Below are 27,117 nucleotides of genomic sequence, written 5' to 3' on the forward strand. Positions count from 1 at the left end.
CACAGCTGAAAGAAGCAATTGATACACACCACAGTAATCCTGAAGTTTGCTCTGAAGGAACTATTCTCTTTTTATGCATTTCGAAAGCATTTATGAAATGAAATATTCCCACAAAAAGCAAGATAGACAGAAAAAGGAAAGCTTGCAAGAAAAGAGAATATCATTTCTACAAAATGGTCACAATCAAATCATTTCAAGCATCTCGTAAGGTATGTAAAGGCTCAATTTGGGATTCCTTTCACACTCTTCCCATTTTATCCACCATTGCCCTTTCAGGGACCCCATGCCTAGCCTGGAACATCATTCATTCTACACTTTGCAAGCAACTGCACACTGTTCTTTGATCCTGAACACTGCTTCAAGTTGCTTTCCAAAGCATGATCCTCACGCTGAGGAACTGGATTGACTCAAGACAAGATTGCTAAAGCAGACATATGTGGCACTTTGAATCACAAAACCCCTGGGCAGTAATTGTCTGAGCCAATTACAATCAGCATTGTTAGTGGATCTTTTCATCCTCAAGTAGAAAGTAAGAAATGTGATGGCTGGGAATTGAACCCAGGTCAACAACTTGGAAGGCAACCATGCTCACCACTGCACCACCATCACACAGCTGAAAACCATTCTTGATACACAGTACAGTAAGACTGCATCGTGCTCTAAAAAATCTATTTTTCTTTTTGTGCAATTCACAATCATTTATGAAATGAAATATTCACACAAACAGCAAGATAGACAGAAAGAGGAAAGCATGCAAAGAAAGAGAATAAAATTTCAACAAAATGTTGACATTCAAATCAATTTAAACATCTCTTAAGGTATGTAAAGGCTCAATTTGGGATTCCACTCACATAATTCCTATTTTGTCTACCTCTGCCCTATTAGGGACCACTTCCTAGACGGCAATTGGAAAAACACCACAGGTGTTGATAAAAGCCTCACATCCTCTGCAACTCGGCTGCCTTATCAGCTAATACTTTGACATCTTTACACACTCAGAGCTCACGGCATGGGCTTGCGTGTCAGTGTAGCCTGTGAGCGTGTGATGGATCTCTGACAGACAGACCTCGCCATTGCAAGCGTATGTATGTGAGTCTTTGAAATCAGGTTTCTAAACAAAACCCTGAGCAGCAATTGTCAGAGCTGATTACAATCTCCTCATTAGTGGATCTTTTCGTGGGTATGAGGACCATTGGTTTTCTTTTTATATATATATATATTCTTGGGTATAGGAAGGACAATTTTGAAGTCTGCAGATGATACAAAGCTTGGCCACGAAGCAAATAGTGAGGAGGATACGAGCAGACTTCAAGAGGATGAGATAGGCTGGGGAAATGGCCAGACAGTTGACTTATGCAATTTAATGTGGATAAATGTCAAATGATGCAGTTTGGGAGGAACAGCATGGAGAAGCAGTGTAATCTAAATGGTACAATTATGAGAGGGTTGCAAGAGCAGATGGACTGGGGGTACATATTCACAAATCTTTGAAAGTGGCAGGGCAAGTTGATAAGGCGTTTAAGAAAGTGAATGGGATACTGACTTTGTAAATGTTGTCATTGAATACAAAAACAAGGAAGTCATGCTAAACTTTACAAATTACTGGTTAGGCATCAGCTGGAGCATTGTGTTCAATTGTGGGCACCACACTATAGGAAGGGTGTCAAGTCCTTGGAGAGGATACAGAGGAGGTTTAGCATGATGATTTCAGGGATGAGGGACTTCAGTTGTGTGGAGAGATCGGAGAAACTGGGTTTGTTCTCCTTAGAGCAGAGCAGGTTATGCAGAGAGCTAATGGAGGTATTCAAAATTATGAGAGATTTTGAGAGCGCAAGTAGGGAGAAACTGTTTCCTCCGGCAAGTGGATCAGTATCGAGAGGTCATTGACTTAACATAATTGGCAAAAGAACTAGAGGGGAAATGAGGAGAATTTTTTTCACACAGAGGGTTGTTACGACATGGAATTTTTTAAAAAATTTGTTCATGGGATGTGGGCTTCGCTGGCAAGGCAGCATTTATTGCCCATCCCTAATTGCCCTGGAGAAGGTGGTGGTGAGCCGCCTTCTTGAACCGCTGCAGTCCGTGTGGTGAAGGTTCTCCCACAGTGCTGTTAGGTAGGGAGTTCCAGCATTTTGACCCAGCGACGATGAAGGGACGGTGATATATTTCCAAGTCAAGATGGTGTGTGACTTGGAGGGGAACATGCAGGTGGTGGTGTTCCTATGTGCCTGCTGCCCTTGTCCTTCTAGGTGGTCTAGGTCACGGGTTTGGGAGGTGCTGTCGAAGACGCCTTGGCGAGTTTCTGCATTGCAGCCACAGTGTGCCGGTGGTAATGGGAGTGAATGTTTAGCGTGGTGGATGGGGTACCAATCATGCGGGCTGCTTTGTCCTCGATAGTGTCGACTTTCCTGAGTGTTGTTGGAGCTGCACTCATCCAGACAAGTGGAGAGTATTCCATCACACTCCAGACTCGTACGTTGTAGATGGTGAAAAGGCTTTGGGGAGTCAGAAGGTGAGTCACTCGTTACAGATTACCCAGCATCTGACCTGCTCTTGTAGCCACGGTATTTATGTGGCTGGTCCAGCTAAGTTTCTGGTCAATGGTGACCCCCTGAAAGGGTGAAGATTCCATAGGAATTTTCAAAATGCAATTGGACATTTACTTCAGGAGGACTAATTTGCAGGGTTATGGAAAAAAATCTAGAGTGTGGTTCTAAATTGGGCAGCCCATTCAAAGAGCAGGTACCGGCACAATGGTCCAAACGGCCTCCTTATGTACTGTAGCGATACATGATTCTATGTGTGGAAATTAGCATCGTCAAATGGAAAATAAGAAACATAATGGTCAACAGCTTGGAAGGTAACCATGCTTACCACTGCACCACCATCACACAGCTGAAAGCTGCACTTGATACACAGTACAGTAATCCTGCAGCTTGTTCTGCAGCATCTTTTTTTCTTTGTATGCAATTCGAAAGCATTTATGAAATGCAATATTCCCACAAAAAGCAAGATAGACGGATGAAAGAAAGCATGCAAGAAAAGAGCATATCATTTCTACAAAATGTTCACAATCAAATCATTTCAAGCATCTCGTAAGGTATGTAAAGACACAATTTGGGATTCCTTTCAAAATCTTCTTATTTTGTCTACCTTTGCCCTTTCAGGGACCCCATGCCTAGTCTGGAACATCATTCATTCTGCACTTTGCCAGCAACTGCATACTGTTCTTTGATCCTGAACACTGCTTCAAGTTGCCTTCAAAAGCATGATCCTCACATTGAGAACCTGGATTGACTTGCTGTGTTCTCAAGTCTTGTCCTGGTTATGCTCTTGCTATATCTGTGCCAAAACATACAACAGGAATGTTTCACTGCTGAGAGATTTTTCGTACCCAGTGCATTTCCAGTTTACTGAAAAAATACCACTAATGTCGATAAAATCTACAATCGTCCGAAACTCCTTTGCCTTATTCCCAGAATTTGGCCCCAGCTCCCAACTTTGAGACATTTGGACAGTGAGAGCTTATTGCATGGATTTGGATGACTGTCGTCTGTGAGCGTGGATCACTGGTAGATAGATTTTGCCACTGCAAGCATGCATGCGTGGCACTTTGACTATCAGATCGCTAAACAAAACCCCTGGGCAGAAATTGTCAGAGCTGATTACAATCAGCATTGTTAGCAGATCTTTTCATCCTCAAGTAGAAAGCAAGAATTGTGATGGCTGGGAATTGAACCCAGGTCAACTGCTTGGAAGGCAACCATGCTCACCACTGCACCACCATCACACAGCTGAAAACCACATTTGATACACAGTACAGTAATCCTGCACCCTGCTCTGAAGAATCTGTTTTACTTCTCATGCAATTCACAATCATTTATGAAATGAAATATTCACACAAACAGCAAGATAGTCTGAAAAATGAAAGCATGCAAAGAAAGAGAACAAAATTTCAACAAAATGTTGATAATCAAATCAATTTAAACATCTCTCAAGGTATATAAAGGCTCAATTTAGGATTCCACTCACATAATTCCGATTTTGTCCACCTCTGCCCTTTCCAGACACCAATTGGAAAAACACCACGGTTGTTGATAAAAGCCTCCGTCCTCTGAAACTCGGCTGCCTTATCAGCGAATACTTTGACATCTTTGGACAGTGAGAGCTCATTGCATGGACTTGCGTGTCAGTGTAGCCTGTGAGCATGTGATGGATCACTGGCAGACAGACCTCGTCATTGCAGGCGTATGTATGTGAGACTTTGAAATCAGGTTTCTAAACAAAACCCTGAGCATCAATTGTCAGATTGGATCACATTCTCCTCATTAGTGGACCTTTTTGTGGGTATGAGGACCATTGGTTTTCTTTTTATATAAAGACATCCTTGGGTATAGGAAGGACAATGTTGAAGTCTACAGATGATATAATACTTGGCCACGTAGCAAATAGTGAGGAGGATACTCGCAGATTTCAAGAGGATGGGATAGGCTGGTGAAATGGGTGGACAGTTGGCCGATGCAGTTTAATGTGGATAAGTGTCAAGTGATGTACTTTGGGAAAAACAACATGGAGAAGCAGTGTAATCTAAATGGTACTATTATGAGAGGGTTGCAAGAGCAGAGGGACTGGGGATAAATATTCACAAATCTTTGAAAGTGGCAGGGCAAGTTGATAAGGCATTTAAGAAAGCATATGGGAGAACTGACTTTGAAAATATTGGCATTGAATACAAAAACACGGGAGTCACGCTATATGTACAGGGAGTGCAATTTTGAAGATTGCAGATAGAATCATAGAAATCATCGAATCATCAAAAGGTTACAGCACAGGAGGCCTTTCGGCCCCTCGAGCCTATGCCGACTCTTTGTTCGAGCAGTCCAGTTGATGCCTTTCCCCTGCTCTTGCCCTGTAGCCCTGCAAATTTGTTCCCCTTCAGGTATTTATCCAATTCCTTTTTGAAAGCCACGATTGAATCTGCTTCCACCACCCTTTCAGTCAGCGCATCAGAGATCATAACTACTCGCAGCGCAGAAAGGTTTTTCCTTATGTCGTCTTTGGTTCTTTTGCTAATCACCTTAAACTTGTGTTCTCTCATTTTCAAACCTTCCGCCAAAGGGAACAGTTTCTCTTCATTTACTTCATCCAAGTGCTGATGGTTTTGATGATCCTCTGAATGGAACTTAACATCCTCAAGTAGAATGTAAGAAACGTGATGGTTAAAATTAAACCCAGGTCAACTGCTTAGAAGGAAACCCTGCTCACCACTGTACCACCATCACACAGCTGGAAGCAATCATCAATGATACGAAACTTGGCCACATGTAAATACTGCAAAGGCTAGCAGTTGACTTCAGGAGGACATGGATCGGCTGGTGTAATGGCAAATAGATGGCAGATGCAATTTGATGCACATAAAAATGAAGTGATTTACTTTGGGAGGACTAACATATAGAGGCAGTATAATCTCATTGGTACTATTTTGAGTGTGGTGCAAGAGCAGATGGACTTGGCGGTACATATTCATTACATTTGAAGGTGGTAGGGAAAGTTGATAAGGCAGCTGATAAAGCGTTTGGGATGCTTGGCTTTGTAAATAGTGGCACTGAATATAAAAACAAGGAAGTCATGCTAAATATTTACAATTCACTGTTTATGTATCAGCTGGAGAATTTTCTACAATTCTGGGCATCACACTTTAGGAAGGATGTCAAGGATTTGGAGAGTGTACAGAGGAGCTTTAGCAGAGTGATGTCAGGGATGAGGGACATCAGTTATGTGGAGAGATTAGAGAAGCCGGGAGTGTTCTCCTTAGAGCAGAGAAGGTCATGAGGAGACCTAATAGAGGTACTCAAAATTATGAGGAGTTTTGAAAGATCAAATGGGGATAAACCATTTCCTCTGACAAGGTAACCAGAGGTCACAGATTTAAAATAATTAGCAAAACAACCAGAGGGGAAATGAGGATAATTTTCTTCACACAGAGGGTTGTTACGATGTGGAATGCACTGGCTGAAATAGTGCAGATTCCATTGGAACGTTCAAAGGCATTTAGACACGGACTTAAAGAGGACGAATTTGCAAGGTTATGGGGAAAATGCTAGTTGTGGGACGAAATTGGCCAGCTCTTTCACAGAACCGGCACAGTCACAATAAGTTGAACAGCCTCCATCTGTGCTGTAAGATTATAAGAGGAACGTAGCATCCTCAAATAGAAAGTAAGAGATGTGATGGCTGGGAATTGAACCCAGATCAACTGCTGAGAAGGTAACCATGCTCACCACTGCACCACCATCACACAGCAGTAGCCCTTCCCTGACACACAGCATAATAATCCTGCACCCTGCTCTGTACCCTATTCTTATGCAATTAGAAAGCATTTATGAAATGAAATATTCACACAAGATTGACACAAAAAGGAAAGCACACAAAGAAAGAGCCCAAAATTTTTACAAAACGTTCACAATCAAATCGTTTCAAGCATCTCGTAAGGTATGTAAAGGCTCAATTTGGGATTCCTTTCACAATCTTCCCATTTTGTTCACCTTTATCCTTTCAGGGATCCCATACCTGTCCTGGAACATCATTCATTCTGCACTTTACTAGCAACTACATACTGTTCTTTAACCCTGAACACTGCTTCAAGTTGCCTTCAAAAGCATGACCCTCGCACTGAGAACCTGGATTGACTCAGATTGGTGCCTGCTGTGTTCTCAAGACCTGTCCTGGTTATGCTCTTACTATATCTGTACCCAAATCACACAACAAGAATGTTAAACTGCTGAGAGATTGTTCGTGACCAGTGTATTTCCAGTTTACTGAAAAAATACCACTGATGTCGATAAAATCTACAATCGTCCGAAACTCCTTTGCCTTATTCCCAGAATTTGGCCCCAGCTCCGACTTTGAGACGTTCGGACAGTGAGAGCTCATTCATGGATTTGGATGTCTGTCGTCTGTGAGCGTGGATCACTGGTCGATAGATTTTGCCACTACAAGCATGCATGTGTGGCACTTTGACTATCAGATTGCTAAACAAAACCCCTGGGCAGTAATTGTCAGAGCTGATTACAATCAGCATTGTTCGTGGATCTTTTCATCCTCAAATAGAAAGTAAGAGATGTGATGGCTGGGAATTGAACCCAGGTCAACTGCTTGGAAGGCAACCATGCTCACCACTGCACCACCATCACACAGCTGCCATGGTCCCTTGACACACAGCATAATAATCCTGCACCCTGCTCTGTACCCTGTTCTTCTTATGCAATTAGAAAGCATTTATGAAATGAAATATTCACACAAGATTGACACAAAAAGGAAAGCACACAAAGAAAGAGCCCAACATTTTTACAAAATGTTCACAATCAAATCATTTCAAGCATCTCGTAAGGTATGTAAAGGCTCAATTTGGGATTCCTTTCAAACACTTGCCATTATATCGACCTTTGCCCTCTCAGGGACTTCCCTGACCTGGACTATCACTTATTCTGCACTTTCTTGGCAACTACATACTGTTCTTTAACCCTGATCACTGCTTCAAGTTGCCTTCAAAAGCATGACCCTCGCACTGAGAACCTGGATTGACTCAGACGGTGCTAACTGTGTTCTCAAGTCCTGCCCTGGTTGTGCTCTTATATCTGTGCCTAAGTCACAAAACAAGAATGTTTCACTACTGAGAGATTTTTGGTAACCAGTGTATTTCCAGTTTAATCAGAAAACACCATTGATGTTGATAAAATTCTCCTTCCTCTGAAACTCCACTGACTTATTCCCAGAAATTGTCCCCAGCTCTGACATGGACATCTTTGGACAGTGAGAGCTCATTGCATGGACTGGGTGTCTGTAACCTGTGAGCCTGTGATGGATCGCTGGCAGGTAGATTTTGCCATTGGAATGTGGCACTTTGAAAATCAGGTTGCTAAACATCACCCTGGGCAGTAATTGTCAGAACAGGTTACAATCAGCATCATTAGTGGATCATTTCATCCTCAAGGAGAATGTCAGAAATGTGATGGTTGGGAATTGAACCCAGGTCAACTCCTTGGAAGGGAACTCTGCTTCGAGGAGGACCAGGAGAATCGTTCCAGTGTTAACTTCACCCCCCACAATAACAGCTCCACACTGAAGGGTCTGTGATGGATTCGACACACCAGCCTCAGAGGCCCAGTTGTTGGAGACAACATTTTTTTTTAGACATAGTTACTCAGCCACTCTGCAGTTTCTCAAAGATAAAATAATAACCTAGTTGTCTGGTTGGTGAGATTTAATTTAATAATTTTCATTTGCCTGAAATGCCTTGCGTTGTTGAAGAGCTGTGACTGTACAGAGTCGTACAAAATGTGTAAACTGTGACTTAAGTTTGGCCCTTCTACGATGAGGAAAGAACCAGACCTCCATACTGATAGAGAAGATCGGATATACGTGGCAACTCAGTTGGTAGTGCTCTTGCCTCTGAGTCAAAAGGTCATAAGTCATAGGTCAAAGAAGAGCAGGGGAGTGTTGTGGCCGTTATTTGTTATCTGTTTGTGGGATCTTGCTGTGCACAAATCAGCTGCCGTGTTTCCTACATTACAACAGTGACTACACAGTAAGATTACTTCATTGGTTGTGTAACACTTTGGGACGTCCTGAGGTTGTGAAAGGCGCTGGATAAGGGCAAGTTCTTTCTTAGAATTCAAAACATTGTCGTATCTTTTCTAGACCCCGAGTGTTTATCACAACCGCTCTCATGCAAGTCCCTCTCCGCCACTAGTCCTCCCATCCCGTCGAACGTGAGAAACATGTGACATGGTAGTAAATGTGGTACTGAACAATCACGGGCATCGTGCACCATTGGCATCTCTGCTGATAGTCTTTATGGTGTCACTTTTCTTCAGATTGGACCCCTACTTCCACAATTCTTTCCAGATGTGGGCACCACTTTCACCACCACCCCAACCCCGACCCTGGACAAACACTTCCCCCCATGTACCAGACAGTCACCTCCCCCCGCCCCCAGACAGTCAACTCCCATGCCCCCAGACAGGCACCTACCTCCCCCTGCTCCCAGACAATCACCTCCCCCCGCCCCCAGACAGTCACCTCCCACGCCCCCAGACAGACACCTACCTCCCCCCGCCCCCAGACAGTCACCTCCCCCCGCCCCCAGACAGTCACCTCCCCCCGCCCCCAGACAGTCACCTCCCATGTCCTGCCGCTGGTTGGATGCTGTCCTTCCGAACAATAGAAGACCTTTTGTCTTTCCATGCCACTGTTCACAATTACCTGAAGGGTCTCCTCAAAGAAATAATAACTTTCTATGCTTACTCCTTCCAATTGGCACACTCCAAACAGCTGGATTGATGCATTGTTTCGAGCGTTACCACACCCATTAATGGAAGATTCACAACCATTTCCAAGTTTGTCGTGAATTAGCTGCTCAGCTCTGCATTCGTTATAATGCAAAAAAACTCCAAGAAAGTGTCCCGACTCTTCCTATATCTCCTGCAAGTGTGCTGAAAGGGACAAAATTAACTCATTTAACTCAGAATCAATGTGCTAACAGTGAGTTAAGCTCCTAGGAGGGATTTTGAGTTGAGGATTAAGGAAACGTCCTACAATTCCCCTTCCTTTCCTAAACACCGTGTTGTTCACAGCTCCTACTTTGACACCTGTGGTCAGTGAGGGCTCATTGCATGGACTGGGTGTCTGTAACCTGTGAGCCTGTGATGGATCACTGGCAGATAGACTTTGCCATTGGAAGTGTACATATGTGGCACTTTGAATCTCGGGTTGCTAAACAAAACCCTGGGCAGCAATTGTCAGAGCTGATTACAATCCGCCTCGTTAGTGGATCTTTTTGTGGGTATGAGGACCATTGCTTTTATTGATATGTATAAATGACCTGGTCGTAGGAACATAGGAACATAGGAACAGGAGTAGGCCATTCAGCCCCTCGTGTACCCTGTTCTATCCTTTTTTGATCCAAAGTGGATGACCTTACATTTGATTACATTGAATTCCATTTGCCACAGTTTTGCCCATTCACCTAATCTATCAAATCCCTTTGTAATTTTATGTTTTCATCTACACTGCTTACAATGCCACCAATCTTTGTGTCATCGGCAAACTAAGATATGAGACTTTCTATGCCTTCATCTAAGTCGTTAATAAATATTGTGAATAATTGAGGCCCCAATAAAGATCCCTGCGGGACTCCACTAGTCACATCCTGCCAATGTGAGTACCTACCCACTATCCCTACTCTCTGTCGCCTTTCGCTCAGCCAACTTCCTAACCAAGTCCGTACTTTTCCCTCGATTCCATGGGCTTCTATCTTAGCTGACAGTCTCTTATGTGGGACCTTATCAAATGCCTTTGGGAAGTCCATCTAAATAACATTCTTTGACATACCCCTGTCCACTACTTTAGTCACCTCTTCAAAAAATTCAATCAGGTTTGTCAGGCACGACTTACCTTTCACAAATCCATGCTGGCTCTCTCTGATTAACTGAAAATTCTCATTTTCCCCACAACAGATGTTAGGCTAACTGGTCTATAATTCCCTGGTTTCCCTCTCTCTCCTTTCTTAAAAAGTGGAGTGACATGTGCAATTTTCCAATCTGGAAGGACAGTTCGTGAATATAGAGAACTTTGAAAGATTATAGTTAGGGCATCTGCAATGTGCTCACCTACTTTCTTTAAAACCCTTGGATGGAAACCATCTGGTCCTGGGGATTTGTCACTCTTTAGTGCTACTATTTTCTTCATTACTGTTGCTTTGCTTATATTAATTTTATTGAGTCCCTGTCCCCGATTCAATATTAGTTTTCTTGGGATTTCCGGCATGCTATCCTCTTTTTCTACTGTAAATACTGTGCAAAGTAATTGTTCAACATGTCCACCATTTCCCCATTGTCAATGACAATAACCCCACTTTCAGTTTTTAAGGGGCCATCACTGCTCCTGACCACCCTCTTTTTCCTAATGTAACTACAAAAGTTCTTGGGTACAGGGCATACAATTTTGATGTTTGCAGATGATACAAAACTTGGCCATGTGGTAAATAGTGAGGAGGATAATGGTAAACTTCAAGAGGACTTAGATAGGCTGGTGAAATGGGCAGGCAGATGGCAGATACAATTTAATGTGGATAACTGTGAAGTGATGCACTTTGGGAGCAACAGCATAGAGATGTAATATAATCTAAATGGTATTATTTTGAGGAGGGTGCAATGACAGAGGGACCTGGGGGGACATATTCACATATCTTTGAAGGCAGCAGGGCAAGTTGATAAGGCGGTTAAGAAAGTGTATGGGCTGCATGGCTTTGTAATTATTGGCATTGAATAAAAAACAAGGAAGTCATGCTAAACCTTTACTAATCACTGGTTAGTCATCATCAACAACAACAACAACTTGCATTTATATAGCGGCTTTAACGTAGTAAAACATCCCAAAGCACTTCACAAGAGTATTACCAAACAAAATTTGACACCGAGACACATAAGGAGATATTAGGACAGGTGTCCAAAAGTTTGCTCAAAGAGGTAGGTTTTAAGGAGTGTCTTAAAGGAGTAGAGAGATCGAGAGGCGGAGAGGTTCAGGGAGGGAATTCCAGAGCTTAAGGCCTAGGCAGCTGAAGGCATGGCCGCCATTGGTGGTGCGATTAAAATCGGGGATGTGCAAGAGGCAAGAATTGGAGGAGCGCAGATATCTCGGAGTGTTGTAGGGCTGGAGGAGGTTACAGAGATAGGGAGGGGTGAGGCCATGGAGGGATTTGAAAACAAGGATGAGAATTTTTAAAACGAGGCATTCCCGGGCCGGAAACAATGTAGGTCAGCGAGCACAGAGGTGATGGGAGAACAGGACTTGGTGCGAGTTAGCATATAGGCAGTAGAGTTTTGGATGAGCTCAAGTTTATGGAAGGTCAAAAGTGGTAGGCCAGCTAGGAGAGCATTGGAGGTAACAAAGGCATGGATAAGCTGGAGTATCGTGTATAATTGTGGGCACCACACTTCAGGAATGATGTCAAGGCCTTGGAGAGGATACAGAGGATGTTTAGCATGATGATACAAGAGATGAGGGACGTCAGTTATGTGGAGAGATTGGAGAAGCTGGGATTGTTCTCCTTAGAGCAGAGAAGGTTATGCAGAGAACTAATACAGGTATTCAAAATTATATGGGGTTTTGATAGGACAAATAGGGAGAAATTGTTTCCTCTGGCAAATGTGTGGGCAACCAGAGTCATAGATTTAAATAATTGGCAAAAGAACTAGAGGGGAAATAAGCAGAATTTTTTTCACACAAAGGGTTGGTACGATCTGGAATACAATGTCTGAAATAATGCAGATTCCATTGGAACTTTTATAAGGCAGTTGGACGTGTGCTTGATGAGGACTAATTTACAGGTTCAATGGGGAAATGGAGGGAACTGAGACTAAGTTGAATCGCTCCTTCAAAGAGCTGGCACTGGCACAATGGGCCGAATGGACTCTTTCTGTGCTGTAAGATTGTATGATGCTGTGAGTAGTACTTAGCATTGATAAATAGAAAGTGATGCATATAATTGAACCCCGGCCAGTAGCTTATCAGGAAACCATGCTTCCCATTGCACCAACATCACACAGTTGAAAACAGAACTTGCTGCACATCACAGTAATCCTGCAGCCTTCTCTAAAGCATCTTTTTTTCTGTTAAGCAATTCAAAAGTATTTATGAAATGAAATATTCACACAAAAAGCAAGATCGACAGAAAAAGGAGCGCCTACAAAGAAAGAGAATAAAACTTCAACAAAATGTTGACAATCAAATTAATTTAACCATCTCACAAGGTATGTGAAGGCTCAATTTGGGTTTCCATTCACACAATTCCCACTTTGTCTACATCTGCCCTGAGTGAGAGCTCATTGCATGGATTTGCGTGTCAGTGTTGCCTGTGAGCATGTGATGGATCACTGGAAGACAGACCTCGCCATTGCAAGCATCCCTATGTGCCACTTTGAAATCAGGTTTCTAAACAAAACCATGGGCAGCAATCGTCAGATCTGATGACAATCCACCTCATCAGTGGATCTTTTTGTGGTTGTGAGGACCATTGGTTTTCTTGTTATTTTTAATTGACCTGGACTTGGGTATAGGGAGTACAATTTTGAAATTTGCAGGTGATACAAAACTTGGCATCTTGTTAATCAGTGAGCAGAATCATTGCAGACTTCACAAGGTCTTAGGTGGGCTGGTGAAATTAGCAGACAGATGGCAGATTCAATTTAATGCAGATAAGTGTGAAGTGATGCACTTTGGGAGGAACAACATGGAGAGGCAGTATAATCTAAATGGTACTATTATGAGAGGGGTGCAAGGGCAGAGGGACTGGGGGTACATATTCACAAATCTTTGAAGATGACAAGACAAGTTGATCAGGTGCTTAAGAAAGCTTATGGGATACCTGACTTTGTAAATATTGGCATTGAATACAAAAACGAGGAAGTCATGCTAAACCTTTACAAATCACTGGTTAGGCATTAACTGGAGTAATGTGTACAATTCTGGGCACCACACTTTGGCAAGGATGTCAAGGCCTTAGAGAGGGCACAGAGGAGGTTTAGCATGATGATGCGAGGGATGAGGGACAACAGTTATGTGGAGAGATTGGAGAACCTGGGCTTGATCGCGTTAGAGCAGAGAAGTTTATGGGTAGACTTAATAGAGTTATTCAAAATGATATTCGGTTTTGATAGAGCAAGTAGGGAGAAACTGTTTCTTCGGGCAACTGGGTCAGTAACCAGAGGTCTTAGATTTAAAATAATTGGCAAAAGAACTAGGGGCGAATTGAGGAGAATTTTTTTCACACTGAAGGTTGTTAGGATCTGGAATACATTGCCTGAAAAGGTGCAAATTCCACAGGAACTTTCAACAGGCAATTGGTCATGTGCTTAAAGAAGACTTATTTGCAGGGTATGAGGAAAATGCTGGGATGTGGGACTAAATTGGACAGCTCTTCCAAAATCCGGAACAGGCATGATGGGCCGAATGGCTTCCTCATGTGCTCTAAGATTGTTTGATTCCATGAGTAGAACGTTGCATCTTCAAAGAGAAAGTAAGAAATGTGATGGCTGGAAATCAAACTCAGGTCATTGGTTGGAAAGCAACCATGCTTCTCACTGCACCACCATCACACAGCTGAAAGCATCACTTGATACAAAGCACAGTAATCCTTCACCTGTCTGAAGCATTTTTTTTGCTTTGTTGCAATTCAAAAGCATTGATTAAATGAAATATTCACACAAAAAGCAAGATAGACATAAAGCATTCAAAAAAAGAGTAAAATTTCAACAAAATTTTGAAAATCAAATCAATTTAACCATCTCACAAAGTACGTAAAGGCTCAATTTGGGATTCCAGTCACACTTTTCCCATTTTGTTTACCTTTGCTCTCTCAGGGACCACTTCCCTGACATGGAACATCACTCTTTCTGCAATTTGTTGGCAACTGCATACTGTTCTTTGACACTGAACACTGCTTCAAGTTCTGTTAAAAGCATGACCCTCACACTGAGAACCTGGATTGACTCAGTTGGGTGCTCGCTGTGTTCTCAAGTCCTGTCCTGGTTTGTGCTCTTACTATATCTGTGCCCAAGTCACGCAACAAGAATGTTTCACTGCTGAGAGATTTATCGTAACCAGTTTAGTTCCAATTTAATGGAAAAACACCACTGATGTTGATAAAATCCTCCATCCGCTGAAACTCCTTTGCCTTATTCCCAGAATTTGACCCCAGCTCCTACTTTGACATCTTTGAACAGTGAGATCTCATTGCATGGACTTGGTGTCTGTTGCCTGTAGTGTGTGATGGATCGTTGGCAGATAGATTTTGCCACTGCAAGCATACATATGTGGCACTTTAAATATCAGGTTGCTGAACAAAATCCCTGGGCAGTAATTGTCTGAGCCGATTACAATCAGCATCGTTAATGGATCTTTTCATCCTCAAGTGAAAAGTAAGAAATGTGATGGCTGGGAATGGAACCCAGGTCAACAACTTGGAAGGCAACCATGCTCACCACTGCACCACCATCACACAGCTGAAAAGGAGATTTGATACACAGTACAGTAATCCTTCACCCTTCTCTAAAGCACCTCTCTTTTTTGCAACTGAAAAGCATTTTTGAAACAAAATATTCACACACAAAGCAAGATAGACAGAAAAAAAGAAAGCATGCAGAGAAAGAGACTGAAATGTCAACAAAATGCTGTCAACCAAATCTATTTAACCATCTCTCAAGATATCTAAAGACTCAAAATGGGATTCCATTCACACTCTTCCCATTGTGTCTATTTCTGCCCTCTCAGGGACCACCTCCCAGACACCAACTGGAAAAACACCACTGATGTTGATAAAAGCCTCCATCCTCTGAAACTCGGCTGCTTTATCAGCAAATACTTTGTCATCTTTAGACAGTGAGAGCTCATTGCATTGATTTGCATGTCAATGTAGCCTGTGAGTGTGTGATGGATTACTGGCAAACAAACCTTGCCATTGCAAGCGTGTATATGTGGCACTTTGAAATCAAGTTACTAAACAAAACCCTGGGCAGCAATTGTCAGAGCTGATTACAATCTCCCTTAATAGTGGATCTTTTTGTGGGTATGAGGACCTTTGTTTTTCTTGTTATATATAAATGACCTGGTCTTTGCTCTTGGGAGTACAATTTTGAAGTTTGCAGGCTCATAGATATTATAGAATCATAGACTGGTTACAGCACAGAAGGAGGCCATTCAGCCCATCAAGCCCGTGCCTGCTCTTTGTAAGAGCAATCCACTTGGTCCCATTACCCCGCTCTTTCTAAGTTGCCCTGCAAATTTTTTCCCTTCAAGTATTTATCCAATTCCATTTTGAAAGCCATGATTGAATCTGCTTCCACCACCCAGCGCATTAGAGATCATAACTACTTGCTGTATAAACAGATTTTTCCTCATGTCACCTTTGGTTCTTTTGCCAACCACCTTAAACCTGTGTTCTCTCAATTTCGACTCTTCTGCAAATGGGAACAGGTTCTCTTCATTTACTTTATCCAAACGCTCATGATTTTGATGATTCTATGAATGGAACATAACAACCCAGGTCAACTGCTTGGAAGGTATTCTTGCTTACCACTGCACCACCATCTCACAGCGGAAAGCAACAGTTAATGATACAAAACTTGGCCACATATAAATAGTGAGGAGGCTTGCAGTAGACTTCAGGAGGACATGGATAGGCTGGTGAAATGGGCAGATAGATGGCAGATGCAATTTAATGCGGATAAGGGTGAAGTGATTTACTTTGGGAGGAATAACATAGAGAGCAGGAGAATCTAAATGGTACTATTTTGAGGGAGGTGCAAGAGCAGGGAGACCTCGAGGTACATAGAATCATAGAAAGGTTGCAGCACGGAAGGAGACCATTCGGCCCATCGAGTCCGCGCCGGGACTATGCAAGAGCAATCCAGCTAGTCCTGCTCCCCGGCCCTATACTCGTTGCCCTGCAAATTATTTTCCTTTCAAGTACTTATCCACTTCCCCTTTGAAGGCCACGATTGAATCTGCCTCCACCACTCCAGATCATAACCACTCGCTGTGTAAAAATGTTTTTCCTCATGTCACCTTTGGTTCTTTTGCCAATCACTTTCAATCTATGTCCTCTGGTTCTTGATCCTTCTGCCAATGGGAACAGTTTCTCTATCTACTCTGTCTCGACCCTTCATAGTTTTGAATACCTCTATCAAATCTCCTCACAACCGTCTCTATTCCAAGGAGAACAACCACAGCTTCTCCAGTCTAGTCACGTAACTAAAGTCCCTCAGCACTGGAATCATTCTGGTAAATCTCTTCTGGACCCTCTCTAAGGCCTCCACATCTTCCCTAAAGTGCGGTGCCCAGAACTGGACACAATACTCCAGTTGTGGCCGAACCAGTGTTTTATAAAGGTTCATCATGACTTCCATACATTTGTTCTCTATGCCTCTGTTTATAAAGCCCAGGATCCCGTATGCTTTTTTAACCGCTTTCTCAACCTGCCCTGCCACCTTCAACGATTTGTGCACATACACCCCCAGATCTCTCTGTTCCTGCACCCCTTTTAGAGTTGTGTCCTCTAGTTTATATTGTCTCTCCTCATTCTTCCCACCGAAATGTATCACTTCGCATTTCTCTGCGTTAAATTTCATCTGCCACATGTCCGCCCATGCCACCAGCCTGTCTATATCCTCTTGAAGTCTATCACTATCCTCCTCACTGTTCACTACACTTCCAAGTTTTGTGTCATTTGCAAATTTTGAAATTGTGCCCTGTACACCCAAGTCCAAGTCATTAATATATATCAAGAAAAGCAGTGGTCCTAGTACTGACCCCTGGGGATCACCACTGTACACCTCCCTCCAGCCCGGAAAACACCACGACTCTCTGTTTCCTGTCACGTAGCCAGTTCTGTATCCATGTTACTACTGCCCCCTTTATTCCATGGACCGCAATCTTGATGATAAGCCTACCATGCGGCACTTTATCAATCGGGTTTTGAAAGTCCATATATACCACATCAACTACATTGCCCTCATCGACCCTCTCTGTTATCTCATTAAAAAACTCTATCATGTTCGTTAATCATGATTTGCCTTTAACAAATCCATGCTGGCTTTCCCTAATCAATCCACACTCGTCCAAGTGACTGTTAATTCTGTCCCGGATTATCGTTTCTAAAAGTTTCCCCACCACTGAGGTTAAACTGACTGGCCTATAGTTGCTGGGTTTATCCTTGCACCCTTTTTTGAACAAGGGTGTAACATTTGCAATTCTCCCGTCCTCTGGCACCACCCCCCGTATCTACGGATGTTTGGAAGATTATGGCCAGTACCTCAGCAATTTCCACCCTTACTTCCCTCAGCAACCTGGATGCATCCCATCTGGACCGGGTGACTTATCTACTTATCTACTCCAAGAAGATCGCGCATTTAGACACAGACATCAAGTTTTTACAGAGCTGCAAGAAAGCAGACAAGATCCCGAAAGGACTCCAGATCACGAACCCACTCAAGTCCACATACAACTCGGATTACGCTGAGAGACTCTGCCGCCGTACCTCTCGCACACTCCGCAACCATCTCATACACCAACTCTACAGCAGACGCCACAACCTCGAAACCAAGATAGAGTCCATACTCTCAACCTGTACTCAGGACACAGCAGACCAGCTACGTTATACCGCCAAACAGACGAGGCAACGGAACTACGCTGCCTACATGAAAACCAAGAGCAGGAAGCTTGAGAAACTCGGCATCACCACCAGCAACGACCAAGCTTCCCCTGGTACCACGGTTGCAACCACAGGGAAGTCTATTGTCAATTTATCCGACCACACCCTTCAACCAGACGAAATCGAAGTTCTCAGCCGAGGGCTCAATTTCTGCCCCACTACCAAAATGGACCCCACTAGTCTCGCGGCGGACACAGAGGAATTCATCAGGAGAATGAGGCTCCGGGAATTCTACCACAAACCCCAAGATTTCAGCAGCGAACCCAATGAGACAATCGACGATCCGGAACAGCAGACAGAGGGATCCGCGGTACAGCAACCGAAGAGGAAAGAGTCAAACTGGACTCCTCCGGAGGGTCGCTGCCCTCAGCTGGACATGTATGCTCAAGCTGTCAGGAAATGCGTCAATGCCAGATTCATCAGCCGCACTCAGAAGACAGTCCAGAATGTCACCCGAGCACAACGCAACGCCATCAACGCTCTCAAGACCAACCGCAACATCGTCATCAAACCAGCGGACAAAGGAGGAGCCATAGTCATACAGAACAGAACAGACTATTGCAAAGAAGCATACCGACAACTGGACAACCAGGAACACTACAGACGGTTACCCGCAGATCCGACCAAAGAACACACCCACCAGCTCAACAAACTGATCAAGACCTTCGATCCAGACCTTCAAAGCATCCTACGCATTCTCATCCCACGTAATCCCCGCGTGGGAGACTTCTACTGCCTCCCAAAGATACACAAAGCCAACACACCCGGACGTCCCATCGTATCAGGCAACGGAACCCTGTGTGAGAACCTCTCTGGATACATCGAGGGCATCCTGAAACCCATCGTACAGGGAACCCCCAGCTTCTGTCGTGACACTACAGACTTCCTACAAAAACTCAGTACCCACGGACCAGTTGAACCAGGAACACTTCTCACCACGATGGACGTCTCGGCACTATACACCAGTATCCCCCACGATGACGGCATCGCTGCGACAGCATCAATACTCAACACCAACAACAGCCAATCTCCGGAAGCCATCCTACAACTCATCCGCTTCATCCTGGATCACAATGTCTTCACCTTCGATAACCAGTTCTTTACCCAAACACACGGAACAGCCATGGGGACCAAATTCGCACCCCAATACGCCAACATTTTCATGCACAAGTTCGAGCAGGACTTCTTCACTGCACAAGACCTCCAACCAACACTATACACCAGATACATCGACGACATTTTCTTTCTATGGACCCACGGCAAGGAATCACTAAAGAGACTACACGATAACATCAACAAGTTCCATCCCACCATCAAGCTCACCATGGACTACTCCTCAGAATCAGTTTCTTTCTTGGACACACGAATCTCCATCAAAGACGGGCACCTCAGCACCTCACTCTACCGCAAGCCCACGGACAACCTCACGATGCTCCACTTTTCCAGCTTCCACCCTAACCACGTCAAAGAGGCCATCCCCTATGGACAGGCCCTGCGAATACACAGGGTCTGCTCAGACGAGGAGGAACGCGATGGACACCTACAGACGCTGAAAGACGCCCTAGTAAGAACGGGATATGACGCTCGACTCATCGATCGACAGTTCCGACGGGCCACAGCAAAAAATCGCATAGACCTCCTCAGGAGACTAACACGGGACGCAACCAACAGAGTACCCTTTGTCGTCCAGTACTTCCCCGGAGCGGAGAAACTACGCCATGTTCTCCGCAGCCTTCAACATGTCATCAATGAGGACAAACACCTCGCCATGGCCATCCCCACACCTCCACTACTCGCCTTTAAACAGCCACCCAACCTCAAACGGACCATCGTTCGCAGCAAACTACCTAGCTTTCAAGAGAACAGCGTCCACGACGCCACACAACCCTGCCACGGTAACCTCTGCAAGACATGCCAGATCATCGACACAGATACCACCATCACACGAGATGACACCACCCACCAGGTGCATGGTTCATACTCCTGTGACTCAGCCAACGTTGTCTACCTCATACGTTGCAGGAAAGGATGCCCCAGAGCATGGTACATTGGCGAGACCATGCAGACGCTGCGACAACGGATGAACGGACACCGCGCAACAATCGCCAAACAGGAGGGTTCCCTCCCAGTCGGGGAACACTTCAGCAGTCATGGACATTCATCCACCGACCTTCGGGTAAGCGTACTCCAAGGCGGCCTTCGAGACACACGACAACGCAAAATTGTCGAGCAGAAATTGATAGCCAAGTTCCGCACCCATGAGGACGGCCTCAACCGGGATCTTGGGTTCATGTCACGCTACACGTTACCCCACCAGCGAACAAATGTTATCTGTTTTTAATATAATGGGTCATTTGCTGGCTCTCTCTGCCTTCCGGATGTTTCTGCCTCTCTCTGTGTTTTTTTTTTCTCTGTTTTTTTTCCCTGTTTGTTTTTTTGTTGAATGTGTATTCGGAGGTTCTGCAGGTAACACCTCTCTGTCTGAACACGGTGATTGCCTTGGCAACGGGCAGTTGCAGGGGCAGTCTGTAAACACCATGTATTATTGTTCAATATGTATAAATGCGTAGGCTTCAAGGAGATCTTGAAACATTTGCCTGAGGAAGGAGAAAATCTCCGAAAGCTTGTGAATTTAAAATAAAATTGCTGGACTATAACTTGGTGTTGTAAAATTGTTTACTTTAAGTACAGCTAGCCTTACTAGTATCTCTTCTTTATCAATTTTTAGCCCATCCAGTAACTCAACTATATCTTCCTTTACTGGGACTCTGGTGGCATCTTCTTCCTTAGTAAAGACAGATGCAAAGTATTCATTTAGTACTTTGGCCACATATTCACAAAACTTTGAAGTTCGCAAGGCAAGTTGATAAGCCAGTTAAGAAAGTGTATGGGATACTTGGTATTGAGTAAAAGAACGGGGAAGTCATGCTAAACCTTTTAAAAATCATTAGTTAGGCATCAGCTGGAAGGTTGTCTCAGCCTTGGAGAGGATACAGAGGAGGTTTAGCATGATGGTACCAGGGATGAGGGACTTCAGTTATGTGGAGAGACTGGAGAAACTGGGATTGTTCTCCTTAGAGCAGAAAAGGTAATGGGGAGAACTTATAGAAGTACTCAAAATTATAAGGGGTTTTGATTGAGCAAGTAGGGAGAAACTGTTTCCTCTGGGAAGTGGGTCAGTATCGAGAGGTCATAGATTTAAAATAATTGGCAAAAGTACTAGAGGGGAAATGAAGAGAAATTTTTCATGCAGAGGATTGTTAAGATCTGGAATGCATTGCCTGAAATGGTGCAGATTCCATAGGAGCTTTCAAAAGGCCATTGGACATGTACTTGAAGAGGGCCAATTTGCAGGATTATGGGGAAAGTACTGGGGTGTAGGACTAAATTAGGCAGCTCTTACAAAGTGCCAGCACAAGCACGATGGGCCAAATGGCCTCCTTCTGTATTGTACGTTTGTATGATTCTATGAGTGGAACTTTGCATCTTCAAGTTGAAAATAATAAAAGTAATGACTGGGCAGTGAACTGCTTGGAATGCAACCATGCTTACCACTGCACCACCATCACACAGCTGAGAGCCACACTTGATACACAGTACAGTAATCCTGCAGCCTGCTCTGAAGCATCTTTTCTTATTCTTATGCAATTCGAAACAATTTATGAAATGAAATAGTCACACAAAAAGCGAGATAGATAGAAAAAGGAAAGCATGCAAAGAAAGAGAGTATCATTTCTACAAAATCATTTCAAGCATCTCGTAAGGTATGTGAAGGCTCAATTTGGGATTCCTTTCACACTCTTCCCATTTTTTCTACCTTTGCCCTCTCAGGGACCACTTCCCTGACCCGGAAGATCACTCTTCCTGCACTTTGTTGGCAACTGCGTACTGTCCTTTGACCCTGATCACTGCTTCAAGTTGCCTTCAAAAGCATGACCCTCACACTGAGAACCTGGATTGACTCAGTTGGGTGCCCGTTGTGTTCTCAAGTCCTGTCCTGGTTTGTGCTCTTACTATATCTGTGCCCAAGTCACACAACAAGAATGTTTCACTGCTGAGAGATTTTTCATAACCAGTGTAATTCCAGTTTACTGAAAAATACCACTGATGTTGATAAAATCATCAGTCCTCTGAAACTCCTTTGCCTTATTCCCAGAAATTGGCCCCAGCTCCTACTTTCATATCTTTGGACAGTGAGAGCTCATAGACTTGGGTGTCTGTAGCCTGTAAGCATGGATCGCTGGTAGATAGGTTTTGCCATTGGAAGTGTACACATGTGGCACTTTGATTCTCAGGTTACTGAACAAAACCCCTGGGCAGTAATTGTCAGACTGATTACAATCAGCATCGTTAGTGGATCTTCTCATCCTCAAGTAGAAAGTAGGAAATGTAACGGCTGGGAATTGAACCTAGGTCAATCTACTTGGAAGGTAACCATGCTCCCCACTGCTCCACCATCACACAGTTGAAAGCAGCATTTGACACACAGTACAGTAATCCTGCACCCTACTCTCAAGCATCTTTTTTCCTTTTTATGCAATTCAAAAGCATTTATGAAATGAAATATTCACACAAAAACCAAGATAGACAGAAAAAGGAAAACATGCAAAGGAAGAGGCTAAAATTTCAACAGAACATAACATCATAAGAAATAGGAGCAGGAGTAGGCCATACGGCTCCTCGAGCCTGCTCCGCCATTCAAGATCCACTAACGATGCTGACTGTAATCAGCTCTGACAATTACTGCCCAGGGGTTTTGTTTATCATCCTGATATTCAAAATGCCACATCTGTAGGCTTGCAATGGCAAAATCTATTGGGCAGTGATCCATCACAGGCTACAGACACACAAGTCATAGAACATAAGACGTAAAAAATAGGAGCAGGAGTAGGCCAATCAGATTATGGCTGATCTTCAACCTCAACTCCACTTTCCGGCCCTATCCCTTGATTCCCGTAGTGTCCAAATATCCATCAATCTCAGTCCTGAATATACTCAACGACTGATCATCCACAGCTCTCTGAGGTGGAGAATTCCAAAGATTCACAACACTCTGAGTAAAGAAATTGTTCCTCATCTCGATCCTATGTGGCTGAGCCCTTATCTGAATTCTAGGTCTAGACTCTCCAGCCAGGTGAAACAGCCTCTCATCATCTACCCTGTCAAGACCTCTAAGAATTTTATACATCACCTCTCATTCTTCTAAACTCCAGAGAATATAAGCCCATTCTAATCAATCTCTCCTCATAGGACAACCCTCTCATCCCAGGAATAAATCTAGTGAACTTTCGTTCACTATGCAGAATGTTGAAATTAAATCATTTCAAGCATCTCGTAAGGTATGTAAAGGCTCAATTTGGGATTCCATTCACACTCTTCCCATTTTGTCTACCTTTGCCCTCTCAGGGAGCAGTTCCTAAACTCCAACTGGAAAAACGCTACTGATGTTGATGAAAACCTCTGTCCTCTGAAACTGGGCTGCCTTATCAGCTAGTTGAACCTTCATAAATCCCTGGTTCGGCCACAACTGGAGTATTGTGTCCAATTCTGGGCACTGCACTTTAGGGAGGATGTGACGTCCTTAGAAAGGGTGCAGAAAAGATTTACTAGAATGGTTCAAGGGATGTGGGACTTCAGTTACGTGGATAGACTGGAGAAGCTGGGGTTGTTCTCCTTAGAGCAGAGAAGGTTGAGAGGAGATTTGATAGAGGTGTTCAAAATCCTGATGGGTTTAGATAAAGTATCTAAAGAGGAACTGTTCATAATGGTGGAAGGGTCGACAACCAGAGGACACAGATTTAAGGTGATTGGCAAAAGAACCAAAGGCAACATGAGGAAAAACTTTTTTACCCAGCAAGTAGTTATGATCTGGAATGTGCTGCCTGAAAGGGTGAGTGGATGAAGACTCAACCATTGTTTTCAAAAAGGAATTGGATAAATATTTGAAGAGAAAAAATTTGCAGGGCTACAGGGAAAGTGCGCGGGAATGGGACTAACTGGATTGCTCTTACAAAGAGCCGGCACGGGCTAGATGGGCCGAATGGACTTCTTCTGTGCTGTAACAATTCTATGATTCTTTGATTCTAATACTTTGACATCTTTAGACAGTGAGAGTTCATTGCTCGGACTTGCATGTCAATGTAGCCAATGAGCATGTGACGGATCACTGGCAGGCAGACTTTGCCATTGCAAGAATACATATGCCCCACTTCGAAAGCAGGCCACTAAACAAAACCCTGAGCAGAAATTGTCAGAGCTAATTACAATCTGCCTCATTAGTGGATTTTTTTGTGGCTATGAGGACTATTGGTTTTCTTGTTATTTTTAATTGACCTGGACTTGGGTATAGGAAGTACAATTTTGAAATTTGCAGGTGATACAAAACTTGGCAACTTAGTAAAGAGCGAGATGGATAGTAGCAGACTTCAGGAGGACTCAGATAGGCTGGTGAAATGGGCAGACAGATGGCAGATTCAATTTAATACGGGTAAGTATGAAGAGATGCACTTTGGGAGGAACAACATGGAGAAGCAGTATAATCTAAATGGAACTATTATGAGAGGGTTGCAAGGGCAGAGGGATTCACAAATCTTTGAAGGCGACTGGGCAAGGTGATAAGGCGTTGAAGAAAGCACATGGGATACCTGACATTGTAAATATTGGCATTGACTACAAAAACGAGATAGTCATGCTAAACCTTTACAAATCACTGGTTCGGCATCAGCTGGAATAATGTGCACAATTCTGGGCACCACACTTTAGGAAGGATGTCAAGGCCTTGGAGAGGTTACAGAGGAGGCTTAGCATGATGATACCAGGGATGAGGGACTTCAGTTATGTGGACAGATTGGAGAAGTTGGGATTGTTCTCATTACAGCAGAGAAGGTTATGGGGAGGCTTAATAGAGGTATTCAAAATGATATTGGGTTTTGATAGAACAAGTAGGGAGAAACTGTTTCCTCTGGCAAGTGGGTCGGTAACCAGAGGTCACAGATTTAAAATAACTGGCAAAAGAACTAGCGGGGAATTCAGGAGAATTTTTTCACTCAGAGGCTCATTAGGATCTGGAATGCATTGCCTGATTGGGTGCAGAGTCCGCAGGAACTTTCAACAGGCAATTGGACATGTACTTAAAGAAAGACCGGTTTGCAGGTTTATGGGGAAAATGCTGGGGTGTGGGACTAAATTGGACAGCTCTTCCAAAGAGCTGGAAAAGGGAACACTGGGTTGAATGGCCTCCTCATGTGCTCTAAGTTGATGTGCTTCTATGTACTTAGCATCCTCAAACAGAAAGTAAGAGATGTGATGGCTGGGAATTGAACGTAGCACAACTGCTTGGAAGACAACCATGCTCACCACTGCACCACCATCACACGGCTGAAAACAGCAATTGGCACACAGCACAGTAATCCTGCCCCTGCTCTGAAGCATTTTTAAAATTTTTTTTACAATTCAAAAGTATTTATGAAATGAAATATTCACACAAAAAGCAAGAGAAACAAAAAAAGGAAAACACGCAAAGAAAGGGAATGAAATTTCATTAAGATGTTGATAATCAAATCAATTGAACCATCTCACAAGGTATGTAAAGTCTCAATTTGGGATTCCATTGACATTCCTCCCATTGTGTCTACCTCTGCCCTCTCAGGGACCACTTCCCAGTCTCCAACTGGTAAAACACCATTGATGTTGATAAAAGCCTTCATCCTCTGAAACTCGGATGCCTTATCGCTAATACTTTGAAATATTTGGACAACGAGAGTTCACTGCATGGACTTGCTTGCTAGTGTAGCATGTCAGCGTGTGATGGATCACTGGCAGACAGACCTTGCCATTGCAGGCATACGTATGTGCCACATTAAAATCAGGTGCCTAAACAAAACCCTGGCCAGCAATTGTCAGAACTGATTACAATCCGCCTCATTAGTGGATCTTTTCGTGGGTATGAGAACAATCGGTTTTCTTGTTGTATTTAAAGGACCTGGACTTGGGTATAAGGAGTACAATTTGGAAGTCTGCAGATGATACAAAACTGCGCAATCCAGTAAATAGTGAGGAGGCCATAGTAGACTTCAGGAGGACTTAGATAGGCTGGTGAAATGGCAGACAGATAGCAGATGCAGTATAGTGTGGATAAGTGTGAAGTGATGCACTTTGGGAAGAACATTGAGAGGCAGTATAATGTAAATGATACTATTTTGAGTGCGGTGTAAGAACAGATGAACCTGGGGGTACATAGTCACAAATTCTGAAGGTGGCAGAGCAAGTTGATAAGGCAGTTAAGAAAGTGTACGGATGCTTGGCTTTGTAAATAAGGACATCGAATATAAAAACATGGTAGTCATGCAAAACTTTTACAAATCACTGTTTAGGTGTCAGCTGGAGAATATTGTGCAATTCTGGGCACCACTGTTAGAGAGTGTACAGAGGTGGTTTACCAGGGTCATACCAGGAATGAGTGACTTCAGTTATGTGGAGAGATTGGAGAAGCTGGGATTGTTCTTCTTACAGCAGAGAAGGTTATGGGGAGACCTAATAGAGGTATTCAAAATTATGAGGGGTTTTGATTGAGCAAATAGGGAGAAACTGTTTCCTCTGGCAAGTGGGTCGGTAATCAGAAGTCATAGATTTAAAATAATTGGCAAAACAACTAGAGGGGAAATTAGGAGAATTTTCTTCACACAGACGGTTGTTATGATCTGGAATGCACTGGCTGAAAGACTGCAGATTCCATAGGAATTTTCAAAAGGCAATTGGACACATACTTAAAGAGGACTAATTTGCAGAGTTATGGGAAAAATGCTAGGGTGTGGGACTAAATTGGATAGCTCTTTCAAAGAACCAGCATG

General features: G+C 43.5%; 5 non-coding genes across 5 annotated transcripts; all 5 read right to left on the bottom strand.

Moving 5' to 3' along the window:
• Positions 1 to 537: 537 nt before the first annotated feature.
• trnag-ucc (transfer RNA glycine (anticodon UCC)) lies at positions 538 to 609 on the bottom strand. The gene has a single exon. It is a non-coding gene; the product is annotated as a tRNA-Gly (tRNA).
• A 3,109-nt stretch (positions 610 to 3,718) lies between these two features.
• Positions 3,719 to 3,790, bottom strand: trnag-ucc (transfer RNA glycine (anticodon UCC)). The gene has a single exon. It is a non-coding gene; the product is annotated as a tRNA-Gly (tRNA).
• A 2,436-nt stretch (positions 3,791 to 6,226) lies between these two features.
• Positions 6,227 to 6,298, bottom strand: trnar-ucu (transfer RNA arginine (anticodon UCU)). Its single transcript has one exon. It is a non-coding gene; the product is annotated as a tRNA-Arg (tRNA).
• An 823-nt stretch (positions 6,299 to 7,121) lies between these two features.
• Positions 7,122 to 7,193, bottom strand: trnag-ucc (transfer RNA glycine (anticodon UCC)). The gene has a single exon. It is a non-coding gene; the product is annotated as a tRNA-Gly (tRNA).
• Positions 7,194 to 14,986: 7,793 nt separating this feature from the next.
• On the bottom strand, positions 14,987 to 15,058 carry trnag-ucc (transfer RNA glycine (anticodon UCC)). The gene has a single exon. It is a non-coding gene; the product is annotated as a tRNA-Gly (tRNA).
• Between the last annotated feature and the right edge of the window lie 12,059 nt (positions 15,059 to 27,117).

Source organism: Heptranchias perlo, chromosome 29 (assembly GCF_035084215.1).
Source record: "Heptranchias perlo isolate sHepPer1 chromosome 29, sHepPer1.hap1, whole genome shotgun sequence".
Taxonomy (NCBI): domain Eukaryota; kingdom Metazoa; phylum Chordata; class Chondrichthyes; order Hexanchiformes; family Hexanchidae; genus Heptranchias; species Heptranchias perlo.